Genomic DNA, 16,960 nt, shown 5'->3' with positions numbered 1-16,960 from the left:
TGTCAAGCAGGCATCCCTGACATGCACGGGATGGCCGAAGAAAGAACCGGAAAACATCTCAGAATAAATTGTCAGCTTTTCAACCTGGCTAAAACCATAACTCTATTGGAGGACAGATATTTTCTAAAAATTTTTAATGATACAAGGATGTGGATAATGCTAAGGTGGAAAAATCTGACATCTTTTGTCTAGTCAAGGTTAGGGAATTTGAAAAATTTAACCTAAAATGCAGTTATAAAAACAAACAGGATGAATTTATCCTGTGAGGCATATGGCTGCATCGCTGTTGCTTGTTAATGTAATCACTAATTCAGTCCTCTGAAACACAGATGAAAATAACAATATTAGTTCATTTTAATTGTAAAGGGCTGATGTCAAAACTGTGCATGTGGAAAGAAGCCATTTTTCCTCCACTGTCTCTCTTTCTCTGGCATCTCTTTTATCACATGGAGTAACTTGTAGCTTGCTGACTTGTACTTCTGCTGAAACAACCCTGTAGACTATAGCAGGGTAACAAAACAGCTGGGACTTAAACTTGCCCCAAACCGAAACAGTGATCTTGAAAGAGCTGTGCTGAGAGTTGAGCCCAGAGAAGACCAAACCTGAGACAGTGGGAGAGGTCTCTGCTAGAGAAGATTGAAAGGAAGTAACGTGAAGAGTTCTAAACAAAAGAAAATTTGAGTTACCTTTAAATACGTATTACAACAAGGGAAGAAAACCAAACCAAGCAACCCAGCATACGTTCTGTAGGAGGTAAGTCTTTCACACTTGCGTTTGCCCCGTCAGAAAGAGACTCCAGTAGGATCTGCATCTACCCAGTTCCAGGTGTCTTCTGCCTCAGGTCCCCAGAGCTATTTGTTTGTTTTGCTAGTGTGCTTCAGCTTGGCAAGGTGTCTTGATTGCCAAGTGAATGTGGATTCAGCCAGCTCTGACCAGCTCTGGCATTTTAAAAAAATCCTTTTTCTTCCGCTTCAATTTCTCTGCCAACTGCCTGCGAGTCAGGATTTCCCAGCCAGCAGCTCCTGTTATTATCTGTTTTCACTTGCCTTGATGTTTACCAGATTGGACTGCTTTTATCTCTATTAACCCTACATCACTGTGGAGCCCCGGTATTACACACCCTGTGTGGCTTGGGCATTGGGTCAGAGGAAAAATAAATAAATAGAAAATAAATTCACCTTATTGAGGGAACAGTGAGGTCTAAAATACTGGCCAAAAATAACACAAGTGTTGATGATCTCAGGGAAGAAAATAACTAAAAGGCCAAATGAAGGTATTAAAAATCAAAGCTTAAAATAAATGACAGCTCATTAGACTAAATCTGAACTCCGCTAAAATTCTCCACCAGATGAAAAAGGCGGTATGAAAATAGTGTTGAACAGCTGAGAGCAGGACAAGCTGGCCTGATTTTCTCCGGTCTCGGAAGCTGAATTGCTGCTAAGCAGTGTTTTCATTTGTAACCTTAGATGCATCTTGCAGCCACTTAGACCAGAAGTTCTGATTAAAAATGCATCTAAAAATATAAAGGGGAGATTCTCAATCTTTGAAGGGCCATAAAGCTGTTCTGAACAAGCACCTAAGGATCCTTTCCCATCTCCCACAGTTCCTAGAAACCATGGGGAGGAAGCAAAATTTGAAAGATGATGAGCCAGTGTTGGTTGTTTTTTTTTTTTTAATTTCATTCTTGATCAAGCTCAATGTAGTTTCAAAAGTCATAGGTTACATCCAGTTCTAGCTAAAAAAAAAACCAACACAGGTCTGGTCACTTGTCAGGTCAGTGTTCGACAAAGACTTCAGGGTATCGATGCCCTTTCAGTTTAAGGAGGAAAAAAAGTTTCTAATGGATTTTGGGGCGAGGATGAGGTTCAGTTTGACTTCTCCAAGGCTGCGTGAGCTGCTGTGGAGCGGGGCAGTCCCTGCCATGCAAACGGCCACCCGCACCCAAGCTAAACCGCCTTTGCCTTTCTGGTTCCCTCAAGGGCTCAAGACAGATGCAAGAAAACTCTATTTTTTTTATTCTCCCCTCCCCCACCCCCCAGGTAATGTGTTTATAATTAAAGCACGTCATTTGAACTTGTCGCTATTTTATTTACCTCACGTACTACACTTTATTTACCTGCACAACGAGAACAAGCCACCAGACGTTCTGCCACCATCAAACCCGCGCCCTGCGGCCGGGCCCGCCGGCACCTGAGCCCGGCGGCTGCGCGGGGGGCGAGCGGGCGGGCCCGCGGCCCGGCCCGGCCCTCACATGCGCGGCGCGGCGGTCGCCATTGGCCACCGCGGGGCGGCGGGCGGCGCTCCGGGTGGCGGGGCCGGCCCTCGCCGCCGCCGGCAGCCGGTGCCGTCCGTGCGCCGAGCCATGCGGGTGCGCGCCGCATGCGGAGAGCGCGCTGCAGGGCGCCGCTAGGAGCCGAGCCCCGCCGGCCCGGCCTCCTCCTTCCCCGCCTGCCGCCGCCCGCATGGCAGCGCCGCGGGAGTGAGCGCCCCGGAGAAGGTCTGCGTCCCCGCGGCACGGCACGGCCGGGCGGCTCTCGGGGTTCCCCCAGCCCGCGGGGCCGTCCCTGAGGTGAGGTGAGGCGAGCGCGGAGGCGGGCGGGCAAGCGGCGGAGGGGCCGCGGGGGAGGGGGCGGCAGCGGCACCCCTCACCTCTCCCTCCCTGCGCTTTCCGTCGCGCTTGCCTTCCGTTTTTTCTTTTTTTTCTTATTTTCTGCCTTCAAAAGGGGCTGGATCGGGCTTGCTGCCGGCGCCGGCGCGCCCCGCGGCACCCCGGGCCCTCGGCAGAGCCGTTGGTGGGACCCCCAGGAGCGGCTGCGGCCCCCCCGGGCTGCGCATCCTCGCAGGACGTGGCCGCCTGTGCGGGGGGCGAGCGGCGGCGGGGCCAGCCCCGGCTGCGGGTCCGGGAGGACGATGTGCTACTGGGAAATGAACGCGGCTGGGGGGAAAAAAAAAAAAAAAAAAAGCGAGCCCCCTTCCGAGAATGGTGGTATTGAATCCATGTGGGGACCGCCAGCTGCGTGTCTTTTGTATGGGGTCAACTGCTCTTGGTGTTGCACCACACGCAGATTAAAAGGGGCCTAAACCAGTCAATAAAACACATCTTCAGGACAAAACCAGCCCTTGTCAGAGAATCATCTGTGTTTTTTTCGAGGCACGTCTCCTCCCTTCCCCCAGTACGTGGCAATACTGACTCCTGCTCCTTGACGATCCCCGAGCCTGGCACAGCAGCTCCTCTGTCTTGCAACCTCCATTTCCCCCCCGTCCCCGTTACAAGGGCTGCCACTGCTGTTCAACAAACACGAATTCAGGCACCGAAAGCTTGTGACTTGCCCAGCATCCTTTGGGGAAGCTGGTCTGCGGTCAGCGGGGGGATGCGGGCTGTGCATTTACGGCACGCCGGCAGCCCCCTGGCAGTTTCTCCCCTGGACGCTCCCAGTGTGCAAGAGCCATGAGGTAGGTTACTCAGACTTGAAAATGGAGGACGGTAGTGGCAACCAGCCTGTTGTTTGGTGGAGTAAGTCTCAGCAATGTTTCCTGTAATGGTGGTGCTGAAAGTGATGTTGTGCTTGGCTTAGCTGCTGGTGCAGAGAGTGAAACATCTTCAGTACTAGCTTTGGGGTACGTGCTATTCATAAGCATTGTCAGTTACAGTTGTTTTTTTCTCTTTTTTTAAAAAAAAAAAGTATAGAGAAGTATTTTGTTCTTTTCAGCGTTATGTCCGTTGACTGTGCTAGGAAAGGATCATCTTTTCCGCTTCTAAAACTGAAGATGGGGAATCGCTGTGCCCCCTTGTTTGGGAGGGAGGGCTTTAGGATGTGAGAAATTTGCAGGAGCAGCACTGGCATTTTGATCCCACAGCTCTGAGCTATCAAAAAAGCACTCTCATTGCAGAGGGGGTAGCTAAGTCCCTTTCTTTGTGTTGTCCAGTTCCTCCCCCCCCCAGCTTTTTTTTTTTTCCACCCCTCTTCTTGGTGGCAAAGGAATCGCCTTTCTTCAAACTTAGGGTAAGGATTGGTAGTATAGAAGGTTAGTGTTATTTGCTCTTGATTGCCATCTTAAATTAATTCACCAAGCCTTGCGTAAAGGCCAGGATCCTATTCATTCTTTGTGATTTAAAAATCCCCTATAAACCTTTTATTGTTAGTTGAAACTGATTTATGAGGTTCTGACCTAGGAATATGCTACTGTGGCTGTATTTTCTGTGCTGTACACCATTTTCTCCTGTGTTTCTGAGCAAGCGTTCCCTGTATAGTAAACTCATTCGGTGCTTTGCCTGTGTCTTGCTTAGTGCGAAAAACACTTGTCTGTTATGTATGCTGTATCTTTTTCTTCCACATAATAAGCAAGGAATATTTAAATAGATGCTGTTATTTGCAATCAAGATTACTTTGATAAAGATACAAAGTTTACAAAGGCCACATGAGGTAACGTGGGGAAGGGAGCAGCATTAAGCAGTAATTTATTTTGTAAGACCTAGATATGCACAATAGATATCTGTACCAGTCCTGACATCCTCGGGGGGACGGTAATCTGTCCAGCGTGTTCAGACCTGGAGGAGGAATTCTAAAGCAGCAGCACCAGCAGGAGAAAGTCTGCGTGCTGCCGTCATGGGAAGGTAATTATTAATAGGAACAAACCTGTATAATAACAATGCAAAGAGAGTGAAAGCATTTAGGTCCTTGCTGTGGAAAGATTAACTAGTGTACGTTGCACTAACACATAGCTACACACATGAAATATAGTTCTGGTGTTCCAGTTCGTTCTTAGCCCTGTGTTTCTGTCACCTCAGAGCAGCCTCTCTCTCTCCTGTAGCAGTAGGTAGGTGGTGGTTTGGGGATATCTCAACTGTACATCCCTGTGTATGGGCAGCTTTCTTGACTGTGTGCCTGGAAGAGGAGAACAAAGCTAATGCTGTTGGTGATATGCTTGCAATAGGTCCTGCCAGGGACAGGAGGGTAAGAAAATAAAGGCTGGTGAAGAAAAGGGTACGTACATCCCTGTGGTCAAAAGCGCTTGCAACCATGTGTATTGTGGTTTGGTACAGTTTTTTAAGTGACTGTAGCGAAACTTCCCACCTTGGAGTTAGTTCTTTTAATTTCTCTGTGTCTTCCCAACCCCGCTGTGCATTGAGGTCCTGTTCAAAGTCTGTTGAAGACAGTGGGAGTAGGCAGATTTGGAATCGGGTCCTGTACCGCTGTCTGAGTTTCTTTTCCCCTGTTGTGTTCTCTGGTGGCACCGGCTGCTGTGTTGGTCCCACCCTTTGCTGCACAGGGTGGGCTGGCTTGGGATGTCCTGTGGGCAGAGCGCTGGCTTGGCCCCCCAGCCCAGGGTCACCCTTTACTTTCTCCTGCACTTCTAAGAGCCAGAGGGGAGTTTTGATACAGGTACACAGACACTGTGGTCACTGAGGATGAGTTAGTGGCCTGAGGCTTAAAGCATTTAATCAGTGCGAGGCTGGTGATGGCTGTTTTACTGAGAAATAGCTTGAGTCAGAAATGATGTCATGGGGGAACCCAGTAAGCCAGTTTCTTAACTGGATGCACACAGAACGGAGTCTCAGAGTTAGTGTTTTACCAAATACTGAACTCTGCAGGTTTTTTGTTTCTTTTCAGAGCAGCAATCTGTATCTAGCAATTAATTCATAAAATTGCTCTAGATCCTTAAATAGTCATAAAGCACAGTTAGCAGTATTTACGTTATATTCAAATGTTATTATATAAAATGGAAAGAAGAGGACATGTTATTTCAATTTCTGCTGTTTGAATTTCTCCATGTCTTGCTATTATTGAAACTGGACTACACAGTTCTCCGTTTGTGTTTTTTTTTTTTTTTTTTTTTTTTTGTTGTTGTTGTTTGTTTTTTTCCCCTTCTATTTTATTTTATTTTATTTATTTGTTACCTCTCGGTTGCGGGAAGATTATATCCTACCAAAAAAGCCCCCAAGCTATTGATGTACTAAGAAAAATGGAAATAATTTTCCTCCAAAATCTTACATTTAGATAAAGCACTTGTCTGTGCTTTTGCATAACTGACATTTTAAACATTTTTTTATAACAAGCAGTGAAAAGTCTGTGGACTTCACCATGCAAAGGCTTGTGCACATGACTAATTTTCCACACATGTATAGTCTCATGAGTACGCATGCATAAGGCATGACTCTCTGGAGTCACAGTAAAGGTGCTTGATCTTGAAAGTGTTTATTCTTGGCCGTGGTGTTGAGATGCTGTGGGCCTACTCTTGTAAGTATTTGCCAGACAAGGGGTGAAATACGGAGAAGAATGTTTGTGAAATATGGTTTTCTATCCACTACTAGCATTACATCTGTAAAAGCGATTGTAATTAGTGTTTCAAAGCTATTCCCTTCCTCTTACCTTGAGAACACTTTGAGCTACATTTTATCAAAGTTTGCTTGCTTGCGTTGGGGATGGGTTTGGCTCAAGATCTTTTGGTCTAAGCAAATTGAGTGCAATTTTCTTTTAACCATATAACAACGAATAGGTACTGATTGCTTGCTAAACAACTTTTCCCCTCAGAGATTTCAAACAAATTCAGGAAAGAACAAAGCCAGTATTTCTAGTGTTTAACTTCTTGAGAGTCATCTTGGGTTTTGGCATGTTAAAAAGGAAAGTGCGTCACAAGTCAAGTTGGCACTTTGTAATACCATCAGTAATACTCACTTCCACATCATTAATTTTAACTGACACTGCTTCAATCTTTCTCTCGCCACAAATTTCTTTAATTAAAAGAATCAAATCTCCTTTCGCTTATTTCTATATTCTCTTCAGCTGTATTCTTCCAGTCTCGCAAGAACAGGTTCCTGTCCCCCTTCGGGAAATGGATAGGAAGAGAAGCTCAAAGACCTTCATGTAGCAGCTGCCAGACTGTTCAGGGAGATAACCCTGAAAGGAGGAAGCTTGTTTTCTTGGAATCAAGCCAGCAAAATGCCACTTTTGCCCAACACTTGGAGGCTAGCAGTAGTATAAGAAGAGAGTATGACTGCACCAAGGACCTGTTTGTTGGCACTGTTTTAAAAGAAATACCTTACCTTTTCATCTTCTTCCTCTTCAAGTATAAATCAGGGTATGAAAACACATTATTCATGTAGTCTCAAAACTGTTGCTACCTATAATTTTCCTTCTTTTCACTTAAGCTCTTTCCTCAGAAGTGATTTGTTCTAAGACTGAAGCAGTTGTGATATTCAAGACTTCAGAAACAATCACGGTGTAAAATACAGCCACCCTTAGAGGGGGGAGGAAAGTTATTTGTTGCTCAGATTTTTTTCTTTTCACAGACCCTTTTCTTGGTGAAGGTAACTGATGAAGAAGCAGGAAAAAATAACCAGGCTGAAAGCATTTGGCAGCCAGCAGTGGGTGAGGATAGCAGTCACCTTTATTAACCATGGTCCTGCATTTTGTATTGTGTGAGCAATAAAAACCAAAATGGTCCGGTTCTTGTGACCTGCCTTGCTACTTGTCAGTGTTTTTAAAAAAAAAAACAAACAAACAAAAAAAAAAAAAACAAACCAAAAAACCAACCCTTTCTGTATATGGTCTTTTTGTTAAAAGGCATCTCAGGTGTCCTGTCTTATGAAGGTCTCCTTTGAAGACCAGGCAAATGCAATTGGAAGATTTCTCAGACCCAAGGGTTGGCATAACAGATAATTAAATGCTGTTGCTACCTTTTCCTATCAAACATCTCTTCAAAATGTTTGCTGTGCATTTAAATTTGAAAAAATGGCACAATTCCCAAACGGGAGTTTTAACATCCCTCTCTATTCACTTGCTCAGGATTTATTTGTCTGAGTTACGCCTCCTGATGATTTCTCCTGTACGTCGGAGGCCATGGGTGAGGCTGCCTAAATACAGCTATCTGCTGCTGTTTTAGATGTCTTATCCGTCGCAGTCACATGGAGCTGGTAAATATGATGAGACCTACATCAGGCAGTGTCCTGGAGGATCTGCTGGAGACCAGTGATGCTCTAGAGGGACCCTTCCCTAGATTCATTATGGAAAGATACACACAGAAAGGAAAAAATCAAACACACAGGTTCTTTATAGCCCTTGCAATGAAGCAGCAAGGCAGGCTTCTACCCGCCCCTGTGCAACCTAATGGCTACAAAGCCAGAGCTGAGATGCAGGGGTTTGGTTTTTCTCCCTTGGACTTCATTCTTTACAAGTCAGCACTGAGATAAGTTTCTCTATAAAAGGTGTTCCTGATTGCCCTTGGGTTCTACAGAAGCCAAGGCTGCCGCACCTCTAGTGTTTTCAAGTCTGGCCAATGCCACAGATACCAACATGCCTGCTAAAAGCAGTGTTGTTTCTTTGGGTGGACTTTGTTTGAAGCACTTTATTCCTGCTGCAGTGATTTTCCAACTTGGGATTATATGTCTAGGGAGAAAACAAGTGCATAGGATGTGTATATGAATATGACATCTGAATATCTATCTGTTCTTCAGCCATTACCAGATAGGAAGGAAAGGAAACTTAGGCGCTTTCAGATGGTGTGAGAACTTGTATAAAGAACACCCATGCCTGGGATGACCCTAGTGCAGGCTTGCCGAAGCTGTGTGTGCTAGGAGATGGAGGCAGTTCTATAATCTTGCCGTACCTTAAAGTCAAAAGAAAAGCTGGTAATGCCAGGGAGATCTTTCATATACCTTGATGTGTGCACATACAAAGTTGATTTTATCATATTGTGGTATAGTTTGTCTATCTCAAATGCACTGATTAAAGAATCAAGCTTATACAACACTCGTTTGCTAATCATTGAAAATAACCTTTCAGTTGAAAAGCTTCCTCTGTGAATATTAATATTTTATACAGAAGTATTATGTAATAGACATTTTGTCGCTTTTGCAGTCCTGCACAGAGGAACACGTTGTTAAGCTGATGTCATTTGGATTGTTCAGTATAAATTTGTCCACTAAACCAATGCAAATGTCAGTGAATGATTAGAAGAAAGTCCATCTTGTGTATTTGTACATAGTCCTTTGTGTACAGATCGTGGAAAGGGAGGATAGGAATTATTTTGGTCTGACAGTCTCAGCGTTAAAACTTGAGTGAGAAGCATGAAAGGTAGCGCACTAGCTTGCTTTGTTTTCAGGCTCCACTATGGTTACAAACACTTTCCACATGCATTAGCAATTGCCTTCATCAGAGATGCATGGAGGAACCAGACTTCATGCTTAATCTGACTGGTGTTTAAAAATACAAACTGAGAAGTCTACATAGAGGGTTCCTCTCAATGGCTGCCATCCAGAAATTTCATGTACTTGCTTTCATTCTAATTGAATTAAGAAATAAAGCCTAAACTACCTAGTTTAGAAGAGGAACTGACAAAAGGGAAATGAAACTTTTCATGCATTTGAGTTTTTTTTTAAAGTAACGTTTGCTGTTTTATAACCCACACTAAATCCCTTCACTGTTTTACCTCATTGGCATTGTTAGCAGACAGAAAGGGAAGACTGGCTTGATAGTTTTGCTCTTCTCCTCTCCTGCCCCTCTGACCACAAATCCGTTGGCTCTTGAAAGAAGGAAGTGGAGGAATGCAGATCCACAAATGCTCGTTGGTGCTGCAGGAATTGTGAGTTTGGTCAGTGCTAGTGCCCCCGTGGAAAGTGTGTAGGGAAGTGTCCAACAGCAGAATAATGGGAGAAGAGTTGTGCTTAAAAAAAAAAAAAAAAAAAAGTGGACTGAGAAAGAGACAGAATTGTACTAATAGTAAATCAGGAAAATGAAAAATGCAGTGGTTTGGACAAGACTCTATTTCCAGTGGTTAAAATTTGTGGTTATGCTTAGTTTATTTTTAGCATAATTTGAATTAGGATGTACCTAGATTGAAAGGTGAATTTAAAGAGTGCCCTTATTAGCATCAATCAATATAACCAAAACAGATTTTAAAGAAAGAAACTGCCAGGGCCAGAGTTACAGGAGAATAAAAATAGTGAAGCATGTAGTAAAGCCAGAAAATAAAAAGATGAGAGGCATGCAGAACTACAAAAGAAAATAGTAACAGTATGGCAAAGGCAAGGAGATAACAAAATTGTTGAGATAAGTATGAGTAAATATAAAAGAAAATCTTAAAGCACGAAGTTGTATGTACTGTTCTGCATGTGGAAAGTGTACGAATTCTGTTCATTTGACTGAGGGAGTCTCATCTCCAGAAACAGGATTTTCATGCTCACAGCTGAATTGCCAAGTTCTCCCAGTTTGTAATCATCTTGAAAACAGGCTGCAAAGTGATACAGACCCCTGTGTGGACATATGTGTTCATTACAGCAAATTTAACGGGCACCTATAAACTTGCAGGTTGAATTGGTACAAGCCTGGTTTTGGCTTGGGGTAGTTTTGCGCCTGCCTAATTTTTGTTATAAAATCCCAGTCTGTCCATGTGCAGAGCCTCCCAGAGCAGCCTGGTCACAACCAGTATGCAACTGGTCAGTGCGAGGAGCACAGGGTGCTGCTCCTCTGCTGTTTCTTTTGTGAATGAAGAGAGGATGGCGGCCCTCTGTGCTCTGGTAGCTGCTGCTTTTTGTCACCCCAGCCATGTTAAGGCTTCTTCAGTGTCTGATTATTTACCTGCTTGCTGTCTGAATTTGTAAGATCTTAGATCTGGCTTGCTATCTGCTAAAGAATGTAATACCGGAGCTACCAGCAGCAGCCCCCTGTCTTATTGCCTGTGGATCCCACAATGTGTTATCTGTAGAACTGGGAAATTTTTCCTGCTTGCCCAGCAAGGTTTGATTCATTAATGCCTTGGTTATATTCCTGTCTTCTGCGACAGAAGAGAGGAAGCAGGGAGAAGTTTGTGCACAGCCCCTGGCTCCTGGAGAGGGGAAGAGGAGGTGGCCGCAAAGAGAGAGAATTACAGGGAGCTCCCAAAAATCAAGGGGGTGTTTGGTGGCATGTGAAAAGCTGCAGCGAGGCCCTAGTATGGACAATGAACTCCGTAGGGAGTGGCAGTGGGATCCTGTAAGCTCCCATGGAGCGGGAGCAATGCCTAAGGTGCTTTCCAAAGGGAGTGTGTGTGTGGTTTCAAGACCCGCTGGAGCAAATTTGAGCTCGGACTACTGTTGGAAGGGGAAGTCCTGAGCTGCCCCCCCGCCTCTGCCTCAATCCGGCAGGACGCTTCTCCCAGGCACACACCAGGGTAGAGGGTGGGAGTGTGTCCGGGGGCCACCACTCTTAAACAGCAGGGTGGCCACAAATCAGCTTAAGCTGATTGCGAAACCTCACTCAGAGATAGCAACAAAATCTGGTATTTATCTGGTTAGGTTACATGCTGCTTTTGACAATACTTCTACAGTAGGTTTCTGTGCTAGTCTGGGGTTTTTCTTCTCTCTTGATGGCATGACATTTTTCCTGTGTGGTGGTTTGTTGTTTTTCTTATGCAGCAACAAAGGAGGAAGATGGCATTTTAACCAAAGTGATTGTCAAATGTCTGCTGTTGCCTGGGTACTTGGAGATACATGTAGAACCGAGAATTATTCAGTTGTGCTGAAATTAAACCTCTAAATGACTGGAACTACTTTGCTTACTTTATTAGCTGAGGTGTTGTGTTGCGTTGGTTTTTTCCCCCTAAGTTCTCTACTTCCCCAAAATACTGTGATTTTCCTCCTCCTTTTTTTACAGAATTCACAATAATTTGCTCAGTAAGTGCATCATCTGATTTTTTTTTTTTTCAGTCAGCAATGATTGTTTCCCTGTTAAGGGCAACAGAAACAATGTTTTCTGTGGCGGAAAAGATGTTTGATCAAGTGACTGTACAAATGAAGGCAGCCACATGTAGGCTCCAGTATATAGGACGTGGCATTTGGAGGTTGCACGTGTTATGCCTGAAGTGCCAAGTGCCTGGCTGTGATTCAGCTAAAATTGGCACTGGGTGGTGCCAACACCCCAGTGTAAGTGGGGTGTAAGTCTTTCCCTATGCTGAAGGGGCCTGAGAAAAAAAAAGAGAAGGATTAAAGGGAATGAGTGCCAGAGGGGACTAGGTTATAAGAGAAGTGGTACATGTGCTCCTTATTTAATCTCCTTTGTGCCCACTGTCCCACATACTGACTCTATTACAGAGTGGGTGTGTATTCTTATATCAGCGCAGATGCTTCTGTAAGTAAGACGTTGCTTTGTTTTAATAAATGGAGTTTGTCACTTCAAAAGTGGCGGGGGAGGGGGGAGCTAAGGGAAGAAGCATAAAGAGAGAATTCTTCAAGTAGGATTTGGAACAAAATCCAGGAGGATTTCTATGGCAAGAACTGCAGGGAAGGTGCCTTCACTGGTCTTGGCTCTGCTCAGCCATTTACTTATGCACTGATATGATTTATATGAGAATTTCTGCTATATCTTTTTTAAAAAACAAAATCAAAACCTTATGAGTGCGGTTTTTTTTTTTTTTTCATTTGTTTCCCTCCAGGTATGTTCCAGCTCCTGTGCTCAGTCTGTCTTGGGAAGGGGAGGGTGGTGGTGATGGACCTCAGCAGTCTTTCAGATTGTAGTGGAGCTCTTGAAGACAAGCTATCCTGTTCTTCCATGCCTTACCAAGTGTGGTGGTGGTGTTCGGTTTCTCCTGACGCCTTTCCTTAAGACTGACGCATTTTCAAAAAACGCATCCCTCCTACTTGGAGGTGGGAACTGCCTTTGCCTTCTGTTTTCAAAAACTGGCCTTTGGGGTAGCTGCTGAGGAGGGGTTGGAGGGCCCAGTGAGCTCTGCCGTGGCCCTTTTTACGTGAGTCTCTGACCTTGTGAGAAAAGGTTACAGAAACAGCCAAGGTGAATGGCCCTGTGGCCATGAGAGCGTTTTCTGTCAGAGCTCAAGTACGATCCAAAGGTCTGTTCTGAAACCTGCTTGCAGTAGACCTTTGTAAAGTATATAGTCAGAGCGTTTTTCCCCCTGTGTATTTAAAAAACAACAGTCTCTGAAAACTCCAGTTCCACTGATCTATGCTGCAAAAAGGGATTTAGTTCTCCCAAGACCACTTGACCACCCAGACACCTTTGAAGGAGGAAAAACAAAGCACCTGTAATTTCTATACTTCTTTAAGACGCAGATTTTATTTGCGTATTTGGCAGTGTCTTCCCCATCTCTTTATCCTGGGTCTGTACTGCTACGAAGAAACCTGGACCAGCAGGTTCCCGCTGACCTTTAAAATGCTCTCAGTGGAAAGCAGGACACAGGGCTTGTTCCTGTGGGCTTCTGAGTGCCAGCGGGTGCCAACCCTTAAAAGGCTTCAGCAAATAAATTAAGAGGGAAGTGTGTGTGTGGGGTTGGTTTGTGGCTGCAGTGGTTTGGGAGCAGCTCAGGTGGGTTGGGCACCTCAGCTGGGCACAGCTCCTTATGGCAGAGCAGCTCTCTGCTGCCGGTGCGGAGGCAAGGGGCTGGGAGCTGGTGGCTGGAGCAGGGGATGCAGCCGGTTGTCCCTGCCTTTGAGCCCTGGCAGTGGAGCATCCCCTGCAATGAGGGGCTGCCCGTGTCCCTGGCGAGATGCTCGAGTGCCCTGCTGCGCTGGCGTGTGCGGGCGCCGGCAGTGCTGGGCAGGGCTCGGGCAGGCAGCAGCGTGGCTTGGGGCGCAGCCAGGGCAGTGAAGGCAGGAGAAGGGCAGCACGGTGGTGGCGGCCAGCCTGCCGCCCATGGAGAGTCGTGTAGAGTCATGCCGGTTGCTAGGGGACTCGTTTCGGTTATAAAGCAGCATCGGTCTACATAGCGGCTTTCTCGGTGTTTGTTGATTGGAGGCAATTACTGTAAAATACTTGATTTATAATGAGGCATACTTAATAAGCAACAAACTAAAATAAATACTTGTGAATTACCTGCCGGAGTCTGGCTGTTCGTTCTGCTGAGTTGTTGCTTTCCATCTGCGGGCTCTGCTCTGTCCTGGAGCCTCTGAGGCGAAGGCAGCCCCGTGCTGGGGTTTTGGCTGGTGGAAGTGTTGGGCTAAAGGAAGACGGAGCAAAATCCTGTTTCTTCTCCATTCTGTTCATCCTGGGGATAGAGATGTTTTCCAGGCAGCTCATTGACTCAAGGTGGGCTGCTTGCCTGGCATACTGCTGTAGTGCAGCAGTTCAGTTGTGATCAAAGTAGTTGTGTGGAGCACACAGAGCGTGCAGCTGCCCTGTCATTGGGGTCTAGTCTGGCTTTTGCTGTGCTGTAGGGAAGCAGCAGCATAGAAATAGCAATACACTTGGTTAAGTTTGAATGAGCTAATATGTTTAAGAAAATATGTGCGAAATGGCAAATTGCTAGTTTGAGGGATATCTGCCCTTCAAGAATAGGACAACTCATTTGGAGTATTTCTGAAATTATTAAAATAAGGGTGTGCCCAGCCTTCCCCAGAGATCAGGCACTGGTGGCAAAAGGATGACTAACGTTCTGCTTCCGTGTCACAGAGTGGCATTTCTCTTGACACCCCGCTAGCGTCAACGCTTTATTTGGCCACTTTGATTCACAGCAGTTTCTTTTTACACAGGAAGCGTCTGTGGCACTTGTCAAAATGAGAAAGTGACCGTCAGCGTCTGGCTTGGTCATCCCACCACCGGAGCCTCCTGGAGCCAGTGCTCAGCCCAGCTGAAGCCAGAGGAGGAGGAGGGAGAAGCACAGCCTGATCAGGTACTGAGCTGGGAATGGGAAAAGTTGTCTGATGCTGAGTTGAAGTGAAGTTGTGGACGATAATTAGTAATTAAAATAGAGTTCTGTTCCTTAAAATCTCTCGCTAACATGTGTGATACGATGGTGGCCCAGTAATGACAGCCACGTCATCTGTGTGCCTGGCATGGGTGCGTGTTATATGCTTGAGTTCTGTAATAGATCTGAGGTAAACGAAACAAATGCAACTTTGCGTTTTCTGGGTATTTGATTTACACATCTAATGTGCAGTACAGCTCAGTATGTGTTTGCCCATACCTGTATGCAGGCTCCATGTGAGTTTGAAAGAATGGACTTGGAATACTCTTAATGAATGTTTGAACATTGAAGAGACATTTGGTGTCTCGAAGGAGAATTTTTCCTCAGTTTTATTCTTTGTTCTAACAGGGAGATGTAAATGCCAGCTTTTGAGGAGCATAATGTTATGTGGCAGCCATAGAGCACAGAAAGGTAGCAGACTGATCGGGTTCTAAGACAAAACCAAGTGTCAGCTTGCTAGCTATATTTTTATTTGCTGAGGTTCCCATAACCATTCCTGGAAACTGGTATTTAGTTTTGCAGTTGCATCTTTCAAAATGTCATACTTAAGAAGACTATTATGTTTGTCTTGTATGGAGAGTCAGAGAAGTTAAACGTTTTGGTTTATTGTACTAGATATTTTTTTTTCTTACATAACTGTACTTTTCAGTTTATGTGGAGCTCCTGCTCCGAGGACCATGTTCTGAAAAGACTTTGCATGTTTTTATGCACCTTACAGATTCCTTAAGAACAGAGCTAATACTTACGTGTGCTTGTACAATGCTTGCATTGTAGGTGAGGGAAGTACTCTTTGAAGAGGCAAGAGGCACAGTGTTTTTCACCTCATGTGATGCTTTCTCTCCAGAAATATCAACATCTGTCCCTTAGATTGTCTCAATTTATTAGTCACATTTTGATGTTATTTTTTTATTTATTGACCGAGGTGGAAACAGCGGGGTTTTGTTTAGGTTATCTGTTAAGAAAGTTATTCCTAATGTTCTTGGGGTAATTTCCAGCTCTATCTAATTATATCTTTCCCTGTGTGGTTAAAAAAGGGAAGTCCTTTTCTAGAATGCATTGGGAATGCTTCACTTTTTTTGTCTTGGGAAATAAAAATCAGCATTTATTTGATTCAACAACCAGCTTCCTGCTTCCCAAGGAAGAGATAGTGGCTCATTTGCCTGCAAACATCCCTCCTGTGGAGAGTCTTTGTTGGGGGGTTGGAGAAAAGCTAGCAGCTACTAGTAAAATAGCTGCATGGCAGGATGAAGAGGGATTATTGAAGCATTACTAGGAAATTCATGGCTGTGTACAAGACCTTATGTACTCCGCAGACAAGCTGACCTAAATTCTGCAGCCAGGCCTTACTGGTTTCTGCGTTGATATGATGTGGCAGGCTGGATAACCTGCAGCAGATCTGGGTTTAAAAAAAAGCGGGGAGGGGACAGAGAAGATTTACATTTGAGTAGAAAGGCAGACAGGGCAGTCTTTATATCTGTACTGAATCCATCTTAAACTTCGTTGTTGTTTTCTAACCCACACTTCTTTATTCTTAATATTGAGCACTTTTCATGTAGTCAGGATGAGTCTGTGTTATAAGGATGCTCATTAGGAAGAGTGGAGAGGTTGTTTATTCCTGGATGGGGAAATACATGGACGGTTTTACGCATAAGAGGCTTTTACAGATGGTTTGGGGTTGTGAGATATGTTTTAGCAGAGAAATGCTGATATGTATCTTATCAGTAGTGAAACAGTTAACCCAACTGACACTTAATCATCTCTTGGGGGGAACAGGATCCGTATCTACTTGACATAAATGGAGTGGCTTGCATTTATGTTTTCAGGCAGTCTGTTCCTGAAGAATATACATTGAACACAAAACATGACACCAAAATCCAAATAGAAAATGAAATGCCACGTCTGTCAAAGTTGGTCAGTCTGACCTGTGTGCAGAATTTTACTGCTGTTACTTCTTGTAGTAGGATTGTGGCTTTGCAGTTGAGTTTCTGCCGGCACAAACCCGGCAGTTACTGCTTCCCCTCTTTTTCTGTCGATGTAAGCTAGCCTGATGCAATGTCCCCCTTTGCCTTCACCCCTCCTGCCTGAACGCTTTCGTTACCCGGGCTCGCCACTTCCTCCTGAGGTGCCCCCATGGCTACCAGAGGAATATTTCTGCTGCTTAAACTGGGTCCTATGAAAGGAATGGTTTATGCAGGCAGAAAAAGTTCACAGCCGCGAGAAGGGCTTCTGCAGTAAGGTTTTTGCTGGCATAGTTGGGAGGCGAGAAAAAAAAATAAGATCTTGGCTG

General features: G+C 44.9%; 1 protein-coding gene across 8 annotated transcripts in view; it reads left to right on the top strand.

The window, feature by feature from the left end:
- Window positions 1–2,341: 2,341 nt before the first annotated feature.
- Window positions 2,342–16,960, top strand: part of LRRC8D (leucine rich repeat containing 8 VRAC subunit D) — a 55,060-nt gene continuing 40,441 nt past the window's right edge. For 2 of the 8 annotated variants that reach the window (XM_054211829.1, XM_054211835.1), the window contains exons 1-2: window positions 2,342–2,569; window positions 14,459–14,598. The gene's annotated coding sequence lies outside the window, so the exon portion shown is untranslated. Of the gene's footprint in view, window positions 2,575–5,846; window positions 7,081–7,291; window positions 7,371–7,787; window positions 7,916–12,408; window positions 12,620–14,458; window positions 14,599–16,170; window positions 16,585–16,960 lie in introns of those variants that run through there. The other 6 variants (XM_054211832.1, XM_054211831.1, XM_054211833.1 and 3 more) reach the window with 6 other exon arrangements.

Source organism: Rissa tridactyla, chromosome 8, assembly GCF_028500815.1.
Source record: "Rissa tridactyla isolate bRisTri1 chromosome 8, bRisTri1.patW.cur.20221130, whole genome shotgun sequence".
Classification (NCBI taxonomy): Eukaryota; Metazoa; Chordata; class Aves; order Charadriiformes; family Laridae; genus Rissa; species Rissa tridactyla.
This window is presented reverse-complemented; position numbering and strand designations above follow the sequence as displayed.